The sequence below is a fragment of the Macrobrachium rosenbergii genome, chromosome 3 (assembly GCF_040412425.1).
Source record: "Macrobrachium rosenbergii isolate ZJJX-2024 chromosome 3, ASM4041242v1, whole genome shotgun sequence".
Classification (NCBI taxonomy): Eukaryota; Metazoa; Arthropoda; class Malacostraca; order Decapoda; family Palaemonidae; genus Macrobrachium; species Macrobrachium rosenbergii.
Genome location: NC_089743.1, coordinates 6,131,247 through 6,149,033, shown reverse-complemented (window position 1 = coordinate 6,149,033; position 17,787 = coordinate 6,131,247). Strand labels below are relative to the sequence as shown.

At 34.5% G+C, this 17,787-nt stretch overlaps 1 protein-coding gene and 1 long non-coding RNA gene across 32 annotated transcripts in view; one reads left to right on the top strand and one right to left on the bottom strand.

Annotated features, from left to right (window-relative positions):
- LOC136852221 (trichohyalin-like) overlaps positions 1-17,787 on the bottom strand; it is a 392,138-nt gene that overhangs the window by 181,321 nt on the left and 193,030 nt on the right. The gene's annotated exons all lie outside the window — the stretch shown is intronic.
- On the top strand, positions 16,572-17,609 carry LOC136828321 (uncharacterized). Its single transcript, XR_010850001.1, has 2 exons — positions 16,572-16,962; positions 17,279-17,609. It is a non-coding gene; the product is annotated as an uncharacterized lncRNA (long non-coding RNA).

Here is a 17,787-nt window from a genome sequence, read left to right as displayed (position 1 = left end):
GCAACAAAAAAAAAAAAAAAAATAGGACCAAATAAAACTAGCATTACGTCTGACCTTAGTCTAAATCTCTATGAATATCTTATCTTATCTCACCGTACCTATCGACCGACTTGTTTCTTTGTCCCTGGTAATGTATATATATATGTATATATATATATATGTATATATATATATATATATATATATATATATATATATACTGTATATATATATATATATATATATATATATTAAGCATACATATATACATATATATATATTATATATATATATATATATATATATATATATATATATATATATATATATATATATATATATATATATATATTATTATTATATACACAAACACTTATATACATATATATATATACACATATAAACACTCAATTAAGCAGGTTCCATAAAAAGGGTAGCCCGGGATATACACAAAAGACAACAGTATTTGGCACATTCATCCTTAAAATTGCTGAATCATGGATGAACTCAGGCAACTGAGACTTCCAGAGCACAGGGGAGGTTCATCAGCATCCGTTGACCACCTAAACACTACGCCTCTCACCTCAGTCACTTCGTGTTCTCACGACTCCTGGACGCCAAGGGCCTTCCGTTTCGGCCAGTTCCAAGAACTTCTGCACTATACCCAGCAAGGAATTTCTCGGTTTTCCTTCCATAATCCTGACAAAGTTCTCTAATTGTACCCGATATCTATATCCGCCAGACTTTAGTTCTCCGTTCTTTTCAAGTGACCAAACCACCTTATAACATTTGTTAGTCCTTACGCTTTTACCTATATTATTCTTCATTGCGTCCTTTCGTTTCGTAGCCTTTAAACACTACTTACTCTATATATCATACAAAGGTATTCATCTTAGCAGCTGCCGAGTTGTCTCTTTCACAAAGATGTGCGCATGTGAGAATGAAACTGTGTGCTTTTAACTTAGAACACCTTATTAAAAGTTCAGCTCTCTTAGATCTGAAATTTAGTCTATAATACAATTAATAAGGTGTTCTAAGTTACAAGCACACAGTATCACTAACACCATTAGATCAGAAACCTTTCTCGAAAGTTTTGAAATCAGTGGCACACATGTGCTTACCTGATGTCAGTCTTAAGCATACTTTCACTGAAAAATACGTGTTTTGGCAATTGAATGAGGGAATATATTTCAGCTCTTGAACAAATATAATTTCCAGTTAAACAGCATTCATATATACCAAATAAAAAATAATCAAAATGTGATAAAGGTTGGTTAGTTTCCTAGAAAGTTTTCATAGAATCTCTTAAGTTTGAGAGAATTGGGACCATATATAGTAATGGCGTCTAACTTGAATAAAAAAAAGTTTTCTGCAGGGTTCCATTCAGTAATGCTGTGCGCATTTTTATATGCAATATATATATATCATATATATATATATATATATATATATATATATATATATATATATATATATATGTAATTCTAATAGCCACAATGCCCTCTTAACTTCTCGAATTCTTCGCGCTTTTTTGGATATGCTTGTAACTACGAAGCCGAAAATATCCAGACGGAAGAAATTGAAGAGCCTGTGAATGGCGGTCGCGAGAATCGAACCCGCATTACCATATTCACAAGGAGGTCACGTTGCCGACCTGGCCACGAGAAGGATAAAAGTCTATCACCTCTCGTACATACATATACCTGTCGTTTTCAGATATATTTTGTTAGAGCTGGAATAGACCTATCCTCACCATCGTAGCCAAGTGGGCAATCGTTTTTATTGCTTTTTGGGATGAAATATATATGTAGAATCTACTGGTCACTTTTACCAGACACATATGTAATTCTAATAGCCACAATGCCCTCTTAACTAGATACAGTATTTGCATATATGTACAATATAATCTGCATGAGAGTAAGAAGACCTACGCAGTCCCTCAACATGGAAGCTGCCATAATGATAAACAAGTAATAAAAGGCGCCGAGGTTTCTTCGGCGCAATCGAGTTTCCTGTGCAACATATAATGCTGTATGACACTCTCAGCCACGGCCCATGAAACCCTCGTCCGCGGCCCATGAAACTTTCAGCCACGGCCCGGTGGTGGCCTGTGTTGTTGGCACCTACAGTGGTGCCAGATGCATGATCGTGGCTAACCTTAACCTTAAATAAAATAAAAGCTACTGATGCTAGAGGGCTGTAACTTGGAACGTTTGATGATTGGATGGTGGATGATCAACATATCAATTTGCAGCCCTCTAGCCTCAGTAGTTTTCAAGATCTGAGGGCGGACAGAAAAAGTCCGGACGGTTAAGTACACCTTAGTTTAACCAGACCACTGAGCTGATTAACAGCTCTCCTTGAGAGGGCTGGCCCGAAGGATTAGACTTATTTTACGTGGCTAAGAACCAATTGGTTACCTAGCAACGGGACCTACAGCTTATTGTGGAATCCGAACCACATTATAGCGAGAAATTAATTTCTATCACCAGAAATAAATTCCTCTAATTCTTCATTGGCCGGTCGGAGAATCGAACGCGGCCTAGGAGAGTGCTAGCCGAGTACGATAGCGACCTATCCAATGGGGAACACAGCGACAGACAAAAAATATCTCAATAGTTTTCTTTTACAGAAAACTAAAATCTAATCCCATAAAAAGGGAACTACAAAGAATATCACCGACTCGGACTAAAGCGAAGGGCCACTCATCAGTCCTGTGAGAGAGAGAGAGAGAGAGAGAGAGAGAGAGAGAGAGAGAGAGAGAGAGAGAGAGAGAGAGAGTCTGCTCTATTTTCTTCAGGCAATGAGAGGCCGTGTCTGAGAGATCTCGGCGTGAGGGGGGAAACCGGGTACTAACCCGGTATGTATCCACCTTCTCCAAGGTGCTAGTACTACAGTATACATAACGGAAGCTCCTTGGGACGCCGTGTTTAGTACTAGCCCCTCGGGGATGAAAGCATTATATACACCCATTTCTATATTGTGTGGTCGACAAATTACATTAATAAACGATACCTTCGTGCAGCCGTCTACCTTGCCCTGGACATTGACAAAGGTGGATACATACGGGTTAATACCGGGAAACCGTCCTGTCATCCACTGAGGAAAAACTAAAACAACGTAGAAAAAGATTTTAGAATGAGACTAGATAATTTTTTTGGATACTCGATATTACTGTTATTTCCACTGGTACTCCTACAGCAAGTCAAAATAAAATAACTATGACGCAATTTCATGGCGGTTAATGAGGTGTACTTATTTAAAAGGATCAAAATAACACACACACACACACATTATATATATATATATATATATATATATATATATATATATATATATATATATATATATCTTCTTCGTTTTAACGTGCTTTTTATACCCATTTTTATATGGGGGACGGTGCCTTCTTTGAAGGACTTTGATTTTGGCGGTGGGTAGGCCGTAACCTCGACCGGCTGCCCTGCCTGACATCGCTTAGACCCCGGTACCGAACATGTACATGTATTACCAGAAACCCCGCTCCCTTTCTCCCAGCAGCACGAGGAGAACTGGGCGGGTAGTCCGACAGTTCGAGACGTGTGAGGTGTCTGTTATGTTTTAGAAGATGTTGGAGTGGCTTTGTTTATGTGTGTATTAGTCATCCATTTGCTTTCAGCAAACCTATCCGTTGATTACATACGTAATCCCGGGATGTCTACACGGATAGCAAGGTTTCCGCCTCCTGACTGGTCGGCTGCGGGATTGAACCCTCGCCACAGGCTTCTATGAAGTCTGTGGTTGCCATTTTTCTACCAACCAAGCCATCAAGGCTCTATATATATATATATATATATATATATATATATATATATATATATATATATATCCGTTTATATATATATATATATATATATATTCGAGATACATTTGACTCAGGTGTCCAGCTTTGTACAGTCCGAAGTTAGGCTAACTGCTATCTCAAATCCTTCATATTGTTAGAAGAATTCAGCGCTTTGTAAGAAATCACTCTTATGCCGGAAAAATATATGAAATTGGCGCCATTTTTGTAAACCACTCACTTCCGTTTGTTTGTCCTTTTTGTATCCTTGAGTCTACACACTTTTTATTCATCTCCCTACTCATATTTTGTATCTGATACCTTTGTTTTAGTGGCGCCCATGCAGCATAGTTACTCGTAACTATTTTTATCACACTCCTCACGTTTAACAGATGTTTATCATGGCGACCTTTGTTCTAGATCTGAAACGAGAAATTTCCAACCAAACTCGAAGCCGATGACTCATTTCACGAGTGAGTAACAGCAGCCACACCAAACAATCCGCCGGTATCGTTACAATTTGTCGATAAAACACCTGGTCAAAACTACACTACAGCAACCCGCATTTATAAATAAATCTTCTGTATCCCTGACAGTTTTCCGCTTTTTCTGTCCTCCTACCGCTTCTATTTTTGTGATTTTTCCTCAACGTCAAACGGCAACATGCCTAAAAAGAAAAAGTATACCTTAGTTTAACCAGACCACTGAGCTGATTAACAGCTCTCCTAGAGAGGGCTGGCCCGAGGGATTAGATTTATTTTACGTGGCTAAGAACCAATTGGTTACCTAGCAACGGGACCTACAGCTTATTGTGGAGTCCGAACCACGTTATAGCGAGAAATGAATTTCTCTCACCAGAAATAAATTCCTCTAATTCTTCATTGGCCGGTCGGAGACTCGAACTCGGGCCTAGTAGAGTGCTAGCTGAGAACTCTGCCGACTCATCCAACGAGGAACTCGGCAACATGCCTAACAACTTGTAAATTACATATTATATTTTATATGATTTTTCCGTCAGTTTCAAACCTCAAAGGTATCAGTTACAAAACATGAGTAGGGAGATGAATAAAAGGTGTGTAGATTCAAGAATACAAAAAAAAAAAAAAAGCGGAAGTGATTTACAAAAATGGCGCCAGTTTTCATATATTTTTCCGGCATAGGAGCGATTTCTTACAAAGCACTGAATTCTAACAGAATATGCAGTATTTGAAATAACAGTGAGCCCAACTAAGGACTCTACAGAGCTGGACACCAGAGTCTTTCTGTATCTCGGATACATACATACATACATACATATATATATATATATATATATATATATATATATATATATATATATATATATATATATATATATATATATATATATAATGTGTGTGTATATGAGGAGATCCATAAGACAAGAAGTCTTCAAGGCTCTTTATTAAGAAACGCTTCGTGCAATCCTTTACACATCATCAGTCTGCCATAAATTATAAACGGCAGTTCAAGCTAAAGTTAAAATAACAATTATTCTACTGACAATAACAAAAATTTACAACAAAGTTGACATAAAAGCTGCAAATTTTATTTTAAAAACCATATTAAAATTCACCAAATTTAAGAAAATTGAACTACCTTTCAACACAACGCAAGACGGAAGAATGGCCTGAAGAAACGTCAATGCCCAGACAACACCTAAGAGAGAGAGAGAGAGAGAGAGAGAGAGAGAGAGAGAGAGAGAGAGAGAGAGAGAGAGAGAGAGAGAGTAACCGCAGAAGTGTTACCATTCAAATTAGGGGACAGGTGCTTTATATATAATGACTCAAGGGTAGTTAAAAAGGCAGTTTGAGATGTAGCACTGAGAATCGAAAAATGCGTTTTTTCTACATTAATTTTACATTTAGTAGAATGTATTCTAATGCTAGAAAGCTCTGGGTTGGATATACGGGAACCTGTACGATAACTGAGTCCTAAGTGGCTGTAACAGCGAACTTGCAACAGTCTTTTACTGGAACCAACATAAGCACCAAGACATCTTGGGAATTAAAATTTATAGACAATGCTGGACCGCATAAAATCTTGTAACTTATCCTTATAGGAGAAAAAATCTCCGACTTTTTTGGATTCATAGGAATCAAATTTAATTTTAATAAGCCTATTTCTCTTTCAATGATACTTTTTATTTTTGAGCATAATTTATCCGAGTGAGTAAAGGGAATAACAGCATACATGTTCAATTTAGGAACATTCAAGTTTTCAGAGGGAGGAGATATATTTAGTAAGCATAAAATAGAGCTAAAATAGTTACTGCCCAAGCCTGTAAACGTATTCTTACGATAAACAGAAGTCGTAAAGGCATGTTGATCTCTAGTGATTTTTACATCCAAAAAAGATAACGAATTTTGTTGTTCAGTCTCAATAGTAAATTTCATACTGGGATTACAGAATTAATAAAATCAAGAAATTCACGACATTGCCAAGGATAAGTGAACAGGGCAAAAGTGCCATCAACATATCGTTCATATAGAACCGGCTTAGACTGGGCTGGGCAATTATTTAAAAATTCTTCTTCCAAATGACTCATGAAGAAGTTAGCAAACAACGGGCCCAAAGGGGAACCCATAGCTACTCCCTCGACCTGCAAGTATAGAGCATTATTAAAAATAAAAACTGTGTCTTGCACTGCAAGCTCAAGTAAGGATTTAAAAAGACTTCTACTAAAACCATGAAATATATCATCACCTCTAAAGATTTTGTTAAGAATAATTTCTATAGTCTCTGAGACCGGGACACTGGTAAACAAAGCTTCAACGTCAAAACTAGTCATAAAGAGGTCACCGTCTTGTTGGACAATAAGCTGCTGAAATTCCTACCCATTTTTAATGGCAAACTGTGATACTGAAAACTCATTTAAAAGTGTTATAATAAATTTAGAGATATTATGAGTAGGGCTATTATATGCCGACATAATAGGTCTAAGAAGAATATCTTCCCTATGAATTTTTGGTAGTCCGTAAATTACGCTAAATGATGATCCGGTAACAAGTAATTCTTGATAGATATGACCATTAATTATACCCTCCTGCTGAATTTCCCTAAGAAATCTATTGATTTTGTCTTCCCTTTTGTATATATCAGCGAAGTTAGGTTCACCTAAAAGTTGAAACTTCGTTGCATCATTCAGAATTGAATTCATTTTTTCCAAATAGTCACCTTTATTGAGAATTACCACTCATCTACCTCTATCAGGTTTGCATATTATCAGATTTTTGTTTTTACCAAGTTTCTCCAATATGATCATATCAACTTTTTTTTTTTTTTTAAAAAGGAACCCATTTTATTTTTAATTTTTTGTAAGTACCATGTGGTAAAAGAGAGTTTTTGTTGCAAGGTACTTATTTTGGTAAGGTTCAAATGCTTGATTCTCTGAAACAACACCTCGAAGGGAAAGAAAAAATGCGGAAAGCTGGGTCTATAAGAAGGAATACAAAAATCCAGGCCAAAAGACAATAAAAATTCTTCTCTCTTAGAGAGAACATAGTCTGAACGGTTAACAATACAAGAAGAGTTACGAGAGCCAAAATCAGGAGTACAAATACCAAGAGCGCCCAACTTCCTTTGGTGTCTAGAGTGTACATCTGTGACAAAATTATTAATAGTTTTTGTAAACAATTTTTTAAAAACAATAAGGTCTAGAAAGGTTAAAAGTGGAAACAATTGTTCTTGAATGTTCCTGCAACATCTGGAAGTCTTCTAGGAACCGCTGCTTGATGTCAGTTTCTCGAGATAACAGTTATTTTAATTTTAGTTTGAACTGCGGTTTATAATTTATTGCACACTGATGATGTGCAAAGGATTGCACGAAACGTTTCTTAATAAAGAACCTTGAAGACCTCTTGTCTTATGGATCTCCTAGTCTCTCAGTCTCTCTCTCTCTCTCTCTCTCTCTCTCTCTCTCTCTCTCTCTCTCTCTCTCTCTCTCTCTCTCTCTCTCTCTCTTATATATATATATATATATATATATATATATATATATATATATATATATATATATATATATATATATATATATATATATATATATATCAAGAGTATCCTCTCATATGCCATCTTCCATGCAATGAAATAAGGGCTAAGTAATTAATTAATTCAATTTAGTATGATTTACTGTAGGCATATTCGCCTCTAAAACTTCTCTCACCACTGCCTTTGGGGAGAAAACCACTTTAATCTCTTTCTTGTCCAAAATGCAGTCGGAAATTCCTTAATTCCAGGTGCGGACCCGATCAGAGCTAATCGTTGCCCGAGGCAGGTTAGCTGAATGCGTGCATTCTGCCATCTTGAAATTGCAGCCACGCTGCCCGAATATCCATGTGGGCAGAGCGATTACAACTCCACCTAGGAAGAAGGGAAAACGTAATCTCCGAAGCTATAAAGGGCCTTGGAGAGAGACGCCCGAACTTATAATTGTTCGGGAGGACACGGAGGACAGAACTCCGTCCCTTGCTCCATTAAACTGCCTATTTCTAACACGTGGCTGGTTCATCCACAGTAATTTTGTTGTGACTTAATTCACCTGCCCTCCCAATCACTGGCCCCTCATGAGAAAATAACTTTAACTCCTAAGAAAGGTAAAGTAACATGATTTAACGTTTTTCGTCAGCCACGTTCCCTATTTGCCTTCAACGAATTTCTTTTCTTTTCATAGTGCGATACACCTACAGTGAGACCTGTGCTGCTTTTTATATTCTGTGTTGTTTAATTTGCAAAGCATTTGCGAGAAGTGTAACATAATCATATGATATTCGAGTCACTGGAATCGAATTCAGTCTAGGCATCTTCTATGCAATTCCTCGATCCCTTCACTACGGTGCTAGTTTCAGTTGAGTAACCTTATGTGTTTCGACTGCAGATTAGGAGTACTCAGCTGTGGATCTGCGTATCATCTTGTGTGCGTAGTGGCCCCCAATACCTTGTTTTCAACACCCTTTGAAGCGGGCGACCCACTGTATTCCCTCCAGGAAATTCCCTGTCATTTGCTCTCGCCTTATTACACCAGAATCACGCTACCATTCTTCTGATGTGTTTTCTTTTGTAAATATAATGAATTAAGTTAAACCCCAGAGTTTATGTAATCACTCCCCTCTTGAAGTAGGCCTTCAGCCGTATTTTGTTGGTTATAATTTTAGCTGTCCTCAAGGTCAGAGTCCAGATTTTTGTGGTAATTAAGGTAAGTTGCGTATCATCCTAGTATACCCCATTGATCTAGCAAGATCAGCATTAAAATTTATATTATATAATATATATATATATATATATATATATATATATATATATATATATATATATATATATATATATATATATATATATATATATATATATATATGTATATATATATATATATATATATATATATATATATATATATATGTATATATATATATATATATATATATATATATATATATATATATATATATATATATATATATATATATATTGTCAGTATACTGGCCTTTTCTGTATTAATCAATTAAGTTAACTGTTATCTTAGTATTAAGCCATTTGGGCAGTGTTCCTTTAGGTCTTGTGTCTCCTCCTTAGCCGCCGTTTCTTATTTATTTGTTATTATAGTTTTGTTTTTTCTTTTCAAGTAGTGTGGTGGGCCAAGCTCTGCCTCTTTGAGAGGTTTTGTTTATGGCCCCATGATGTTGGGAGAAAATCTGTTTTCTGAGACATTTTGGAGATGTTGTCACCATACTTGCCTGCCTGTTGGAAGTCCTGTTGACATTCATTGCCTGCTGCCCCAGCTACAAGCTGAGGATTAATACATCCTGTGGGATTTTGCTCCACCAATATTGGAGTTGCAGGCTGGACTTCATCTTCACCTTTGGCTTTGCACCTGCCAGAGGGACCTCTCTTTTAGCCGGTAAGGTGGCATTGCTGGCAAGACCTGCAGTTAGTTGTGATCACGGCCTACGGACCCGGGTGCAGGCGCATTTATCCCTGCATGCCAGGGTTTTGCTCCAGACGTAGAGTTCGATATACGTGACATTGCAAGCCTTGCTTAACGTCTTGAGGAGATCACGGTGATATATATTGAAGGCCTCATTTGTATGGTTTACTTACCCTGTATGTGTTAGGATAACCTGTCTTTTTGACCTTCTTTTACTTTCTGTGGTCCCCTTTTGTAAGTACGGATGTGTTGGTTGCTTTATTTAGTAGTGTAATTGTTTGAGTATTGTTCCTTTAGGGTCAGTTGAGTTTTTGGATATTTATATATTAAGAGGTTCAGGTGTCGTTTCTGTCTGGTGTTTATGTATTGAATATTAATTGGTTTTTCTCAGTGTTTGTTTGTCTTTAATGAATCTTTTTGCACACATTATGGCAGTTGCACGTTTCCAACCATTGTGGACTTAGTCGCTGTTTAAAGTGAACATTGAAACCTTTATAAACAGTATTGAGCGCGTGGTGGTCGAAACTGGGCCATTACAATATGTATATATATACATATACAGATATATATATATATATATATACATACATACATACATAGTATATCTACATATATAATATATATATATATATATATATAGTATATATACATATAATATAAATATACAAATATATATATATACTGTATATACATAATGACTCACAACAGTACGGTAGCCTAGTCACAGAAACTTCTGACTAACGCAGGATATCAGAGCCTTGTTAATATAGCCAATGACTAAACTATCGAATTTTACCCAATGACGCCTTGTATTTACCCCGGTTGCATGCATCGTTATTGATTATCGTTACGCTTAGAAATATTTCCGGTAAGAGAGGGTAGAGTCTCGCTTTTGCGCAAATGGACTGTTTTGTCCACATTCGAATATTTCCTGTTTTGTCAACATACGAATATTTTCAGAAGTTTCCAAACGGGCCAAGTGAGAACAACACTCACTCATGACACACATACACACCTATCTATCTATATTTATAAATATATATACATATGTATGTATACATACACATATGTATTTACATATATATATCCATGTATATTTATATATATATATATATACATATATATTATATATATTTCCATGTATATTTATATATACATATATTATATATATATTTATGCATATACATACTTATATATATATTTATGTATATATGCATTATATATATTATATATTATGTATATATGCATATATACATATATAATATATGTATATATATATATATATAATTTATCTATATATCTAAATATTTACATATCTGTATATGATTATATATAAATATATATATATATATATATATATATAATTTATATATATATATATATATATATATATATATATATATATATATGCATATTTTAATGGCCCAATTCGACCACCACGCACTAAATACTGTTTATAAAGGTTTCAATATTCACTTTAAACAGCGACTAAGTCCACAATGGTTGGAACAGTGCAACTGCCACAATGTGTGCAAGAGAATTCATTAAGACAAACAAACACTGAGAAAAACCACTTAATACACAAACACCAGACAGAAATGACACCTGAACCTCTTAATATATCAACATCCAAAAAACACAACTAACCTTAAAGAACAATACTCAAACAATTACACTACTAAATAAAGCAAGCAACACATCAGTACTTACAAAAGGGGACCGCAGAAAATAAAAGAAGGTCAAAAAGACAGAATAACCTAACACATACAGGCTAAGTAAACCATACAAATAAGGCCTTCAATATATATCGTCGTGATCTCCTCAAGACGTTAAGCAAGGCTATGACGTTTTATATATATATATATATATATATATATATATATATATATATATATATATATATATATATATATATATATATACATATATAATATACTGTATATGTATATAAACATATTTTGCATATATATGTATATGTATGTATGTTTATTATATATACATATATATGCACACACATACATATATATATAGATAGATAGATAGACAGGTGTAAAATTAAAGATATGTAGAAAGATGTATGCATGAAATACTATAACGCATATAAGTAAAAAAAAAAATTAAATAAAATAAAAACGCTGTACTGTAAAATTCCACCAAATAATAGCTCATGTTTCTTAAACATAGACTCAGGTTTCTAAAACACCGACAACAGAACAAGCAAACCACCCGTTCATTAAACAACGCCGCCAACGGGAAACCGTTATCGTAGAGATAACTCCTCTAATGGTTGCGTCAGCACGCGGCCACGGCGACTTGTCCGCCGCAACTCTACAATCCTGGGTATAAATTCGTTTGTTCTTCTAACATTAATATTCCGAAGCTGTTCGCACCAGATTCTTGATTTCTGGTGCAAGTTTCTGCGACGCTTCAATGTTTTTTTAAAAAGGAATGGGCGTTAATCCATATCCCTACCTTCTTCTTTTTTTAGAGACTCGCAAGAAATCTGGACTGTAGTCATATCTCTGTCCTGTGGCCTCTAGGCATGGCGTCGTGTTTGCGTAATCGCTTTGGCCCTGATAAACCAGTCTCGATAAAATACATGTACTTACGAAGCTGAAAAGGAAAGAACTGGGGGAATTGTTGCTGAGGTGAGTGAGTCATTTAAAGTGTTACGTCATAAAAGAACCCTTATTTTCTAACAAATAGAAAAATCTTGCACAGTCTGCATTCCCTTGATGTCATTGAGCCACGATGTATAACTAACATGGCACCGACGAAGGCAATGGCAGAGTAGGAATTGAACTGCGTCCTTAAGAGATGAAAAATTAAATGTATTATATATATATATATATATATATATATATATATATATATATATATATATATATATATATATATATATATATATATAATATATATATATATATTGTATATATATATATATATATATATATATATATATATATATATATATATATATATATATATATATTGTGTATAAATATATATATATATATTTATATATATATATATATATTGTATGTATATTTATATATATATATATATATAGATATATATGTATATATATACACATACACATATATATATATATATATATATATATATATATATATATATATATATATATATATATATATATATATATATAAGGCCAATCTCTTGGCAAACAGCTAAATTATTGTACGGGATGAACATGCACTCGATCCAATCTATAAAAGGCCTAATATTCGTATCTCTTACCACCGCCTTCGAAGGAAGAATCCACTCGACATAATCAGATAAGGTTGGACATGCATAGCTATTAGGGATGAGATCATCTACATGAATCACTTGCTCTTTGAAAATAGAATCTAACGTACTGTAGAAGGTGACAGTAACAGATAACTAAATTTCTTTCATACACTGAAGGATGAGAAACTACACATCTTATGCTGGCTATTACAAACAGAAATTTCAGTTCTGGTTGGAGTACAGAAACAGTATTACCTAACGTGAACATGAAACGCATATCAAATATATACATTCCTGTAAGAAGAGTCCATGACGCAAACGTTATTGAAAACAAATATTCCTCCCACAAAAGCAAAAATAAAGTTCTAACTTATTTATTATATATATATATATATATATATATATATATATATATATATATATATATATATATATATATATTATTATTATAATATATAAATATATATGTACAATTATATACATATACATATATACATATTATATACGTGTGTGTGTGTGTGTTTATAAAACAAACACGTTGTTTTAGGATGCAGTAGGTAAGAGATATCAGGTTTTCAGGGGGTGTAACTGATGAGATCATATCAATTCAGTTAAAACAATAATTAAATCTACAGCACAACAAATACAACTACGACTTTAACTTCCTGTGTTTTCGTTGCTATCACCAATGGTAGAATGGGATTATTCATGAATGTCACTTCGATTACTGCTAGTATCTGTTGCTATCGTTTCGTTTTGTTTAGCATCTCAGACATTCAGTCTTCTCCATTCCGCATAAGGCGGAATTCACCAATAACAATGACACTAAGTCAATTTTCCAGTTCCAAGGCATCTACTTCCTTGAAACTGTCGTTAAACATTAGCGATGGTTTTCGCACGTTTATTTCCGTTAGTTCGAGAGAGAGAGAGAGAGAGAGAGAGAGAGAGAGAGAGAGAGAGTCTGGAAAATGCAAAAATATGGAGCCGCAATTACAATTACTACATACAAGGATTTTCAAGGCTCTTTAGTATGATAAAACGACCTTCAGAGCATCTGACCTAAAATACAAACGAAGCCCTAAAAACCTATCCTGTATACGGTGTGAAGGTGACCTTGAATGGCTGTGACTCATAAAAGCAGGTGTCCGAAGCACTTGTTTTATACACAGGTGTTTGGGATATCATAGTTATCCATAGCCCTCAGTTTAGTTATGTGAAATCCCGCACATGCGTGAATTGCCCTATACCAATCTAAAACTTTATATATATAAATATATATATATATATATATATATATATATATATATATATATATATATATATAGATAGATAGATAGATAGATAGATAGATAGATAGATAGATAGATAGATAGATTTATAAAAGTTCCATTAGTCTGGATTCTATAGAAATCTGAACCGCTTGACATACCCAGACAAGATTTTGCACACAGCATCTTTGTCACTCCAGAAAGGTTTGTAACTTAAAATCAAACCCCTACCACGTGACAGACATACAAACACAGACAAAACAAATGAAATTTTTCGTTTTTACGTCACCTTTTCCTTCAGTTTTCTGGGTATATTTTCATTTCTCACCCGACACTCCACCTTTTTTTCCCGGCGCTGTCAGACGTATGATCAACCTATGCAATGAATCCAAATCCCCTATAACATCAATTTTTGACCAGAATTTACATGAAATTTGATCATAATTTATGAGAATTATTAATATAATAATTGTTTATTACCTCAATAAAATCAACATTGAGAACCTATATCGGTTTAAATGTGGTTTACAATTCTCGCCACAGACCAAATGCTTCTGTGATAGACATACCCCCATTAAAAAATTACTTGCACAAAATTACCTTTTTTTCAGTGTTCATTCTAAACCAAACGTATCAATCGTACCTTGCCAATAAAATACAAATTCTTAAGTACCCTGTGGTATTACCATCGTCATCTAACTACTTAATTCACACAAAAACAAAAAAATCGTAGTTATGGGCACAACTTCGAGATCAAGAAATAATTTATCGACGAGACGAAACAAATCCATCACCATCCGTGCATGCGTATTAGCAGATTAAATGCTTCTGTGATAAAACTGCTACCTCATTAAAAAATTATTCGCGATGAAAATACCACATTTTTTTCAGTGTTCATCTTAAGCCAAACGTATCTTAATGATATCTTGCCAATAAAATACAAATTCTTAAGTACCTTGAGGTATTACCATCATATCTACATACTTAATCCACTAAACAATCACCATATATCGACAATTTCTATATTAGACCATTCAGACTTTGGCCTGCACTTTCCCTTGGAAACATCAAGAGTAACTGAAAAACGTTTGTTAACACGTACAGGAAACTGAAAACAGTTGCAGCTCTTTTTACAGTGTCTTAAATGACAACTGTAATAATAATTTAATATTTATATAGCCAACGGACACTGTATCTTAAGTAGCTGCTGGCAAAGACTGACACCAGCATGTATGACATTTCATTTCTTTTATTCGTTCAAATGCGAATTTCCTCATTAATTCGTTCGTTTCTTCATTTTTACATTCAGAATTCGCTATAGCAACTGCTTCCTGACATTACGGTGACGTATTCCTTATAAAGTCGGTTTAAATGAGGTCTGAAATTAATTATCATGTAGTTGGGCATACCACCGCCACAAACACCAACTTCACCATACTACCTCTACCAAACGTTTTCTGTCTCTCTCTCTCTCTCAAGGCATCACTCAAACAATCTGGAGTGGAATCTACCTATGAGGTTTTTAACTATTGCAAGTAAAGTCATGCTTGCAATCTCTCTCTCTCTCATTTATAAATTCCCTTTATGAATGGGGTTAAACACTAAGTCATACTAGAAAAAACCTGAGAATGCCAGTGCAAGCCAATCATTCTCTCTCTCTCTCTCTCTCTCTCTTTCACCATTTTAATCAGATAAGTGCCAGGATATATGTATACATGTACCTATCATGTTTATTTAAAGTAATGAATTCCAGGCAGAATTATTAATCAAAGGAGAGAAAAGAATTTTCACTGATAGTACACATTGTACTTTACACAACAAAACAATTTAAAGGGGATGAAAGAAAATTTTACTGAATTCTTCAAAGTTCCTCCAGGCAGTTGCAGCTAATATATATATATATATATATATATTATATATATATATATATATATATATAATATATATATATATATATACACACATATATATTATATATATATATATATATATATATATATATATATATATATATATATATATATATATATATATATATATATATATATATATATATATATATATATATATATAGGCTAGGCTATATATATATATATATATAGGCTACACACACACACACAGACACACACACACACACATATATATATATATATATATATATATATATATATATATATATATATATATATATATAAATATATATATATTATATATATTTTTTCTTACATATTTAGAAAATTTGACTCTCCAGTCCGTTAGCTAGGAAGTCAAATTTCATGACTGCTGGAGGAGACCACCACAAGTACAAGGGGGAACAGAATGTAGTCGTCCTACCCCACTATTGTACAATACTGGGGGACAGAAAGCCATTAGGGCACAAGGACACATTAGGATAGTAAATGGGCCACTAGGCTGACCCTTAGTTAGTCTTAACTATAAGACCTATTTCCCTTTGACCTTGGTGCTGGCTGTTATTTGCTTCTATCAGATGTACCCCTGTCCTGTGCCTGCCGCTAGACTCGAGATGGCGCCTCTGGGACCTGGGTCGCTCTCACTCCATACCCAAACTCCGAAGTGCAAGGTCGCTTGACTCTTAACTGCCCTAAGCGTGTTCTGTTCTGTCCTCCTCCCACTGGCCATGTGTTGGGGCTTCTGCGGCCTGAATCCATGTTTTGCAAGCAAGCTCCATGCACAGATGCAATAAGGTACGTCTTAAAGTTGCAAGTAATACCAGTGTTCTTTTCCTTCTCCTAAATTTCTCTCAATTTTCAGTCTTTCCAACTTTTCATTCTCCCAAACAAAGTCCCTTTGTTTCTTACAGCCTAGCACACGCACATTTTCCCTCATGACTTGGTCCAAGCCTGAATTAAGTTTGCTCTGTGATAATAATTAGAGCATTCCCACCATAGTGTTCCCATGTGCTAATTAAATCTAACTAATAAATCGCTCCATCATCAATAATTAATTTATGTGAGAGAAAGTCTTTATGTGAATGAATGCTGACCTGGAATTCTTTTCCAGAATCCTGTTATCTGGCTCTTCCCGTTCTGCCCCTGCCCTTGTGAAACAATTTCCTTAGAAGACTCAATTCCATCTTGCCACAGCAAGATACTCCTGAAATCGACAGTCTACAAGGGCCACGTGTCAGGCCCCTCAGCGTTATTGTTGTGCTGATGTAAAATTATTTTATCAGCCAGTCTTAAGCAGTTGATAAGATTCGTGTCAAACTGTTATTTATTTGCTAACTGTAGTTACACTTTTTATTGCACATTGCATGTGCCTTGATTGCTGAACTGCCAGCCTGTCCCTATTAATTTCTAGTTGCAAATCTGTAAATAAATTAAATCTACCAGACTGTTTTGAAAGGTGACCTTCCTATTTTCTTTTAATAGATGTAATTTCAAGGTAAGTTATACTATTAATTACATTTATTGCTTATGTTCTGAGATCTAGGTGTTGTCCCCTAAGGCAAATTACATTCAAAATTCAATTCAACTCTTCTAACCGGACTTAGAACATAATATATATGA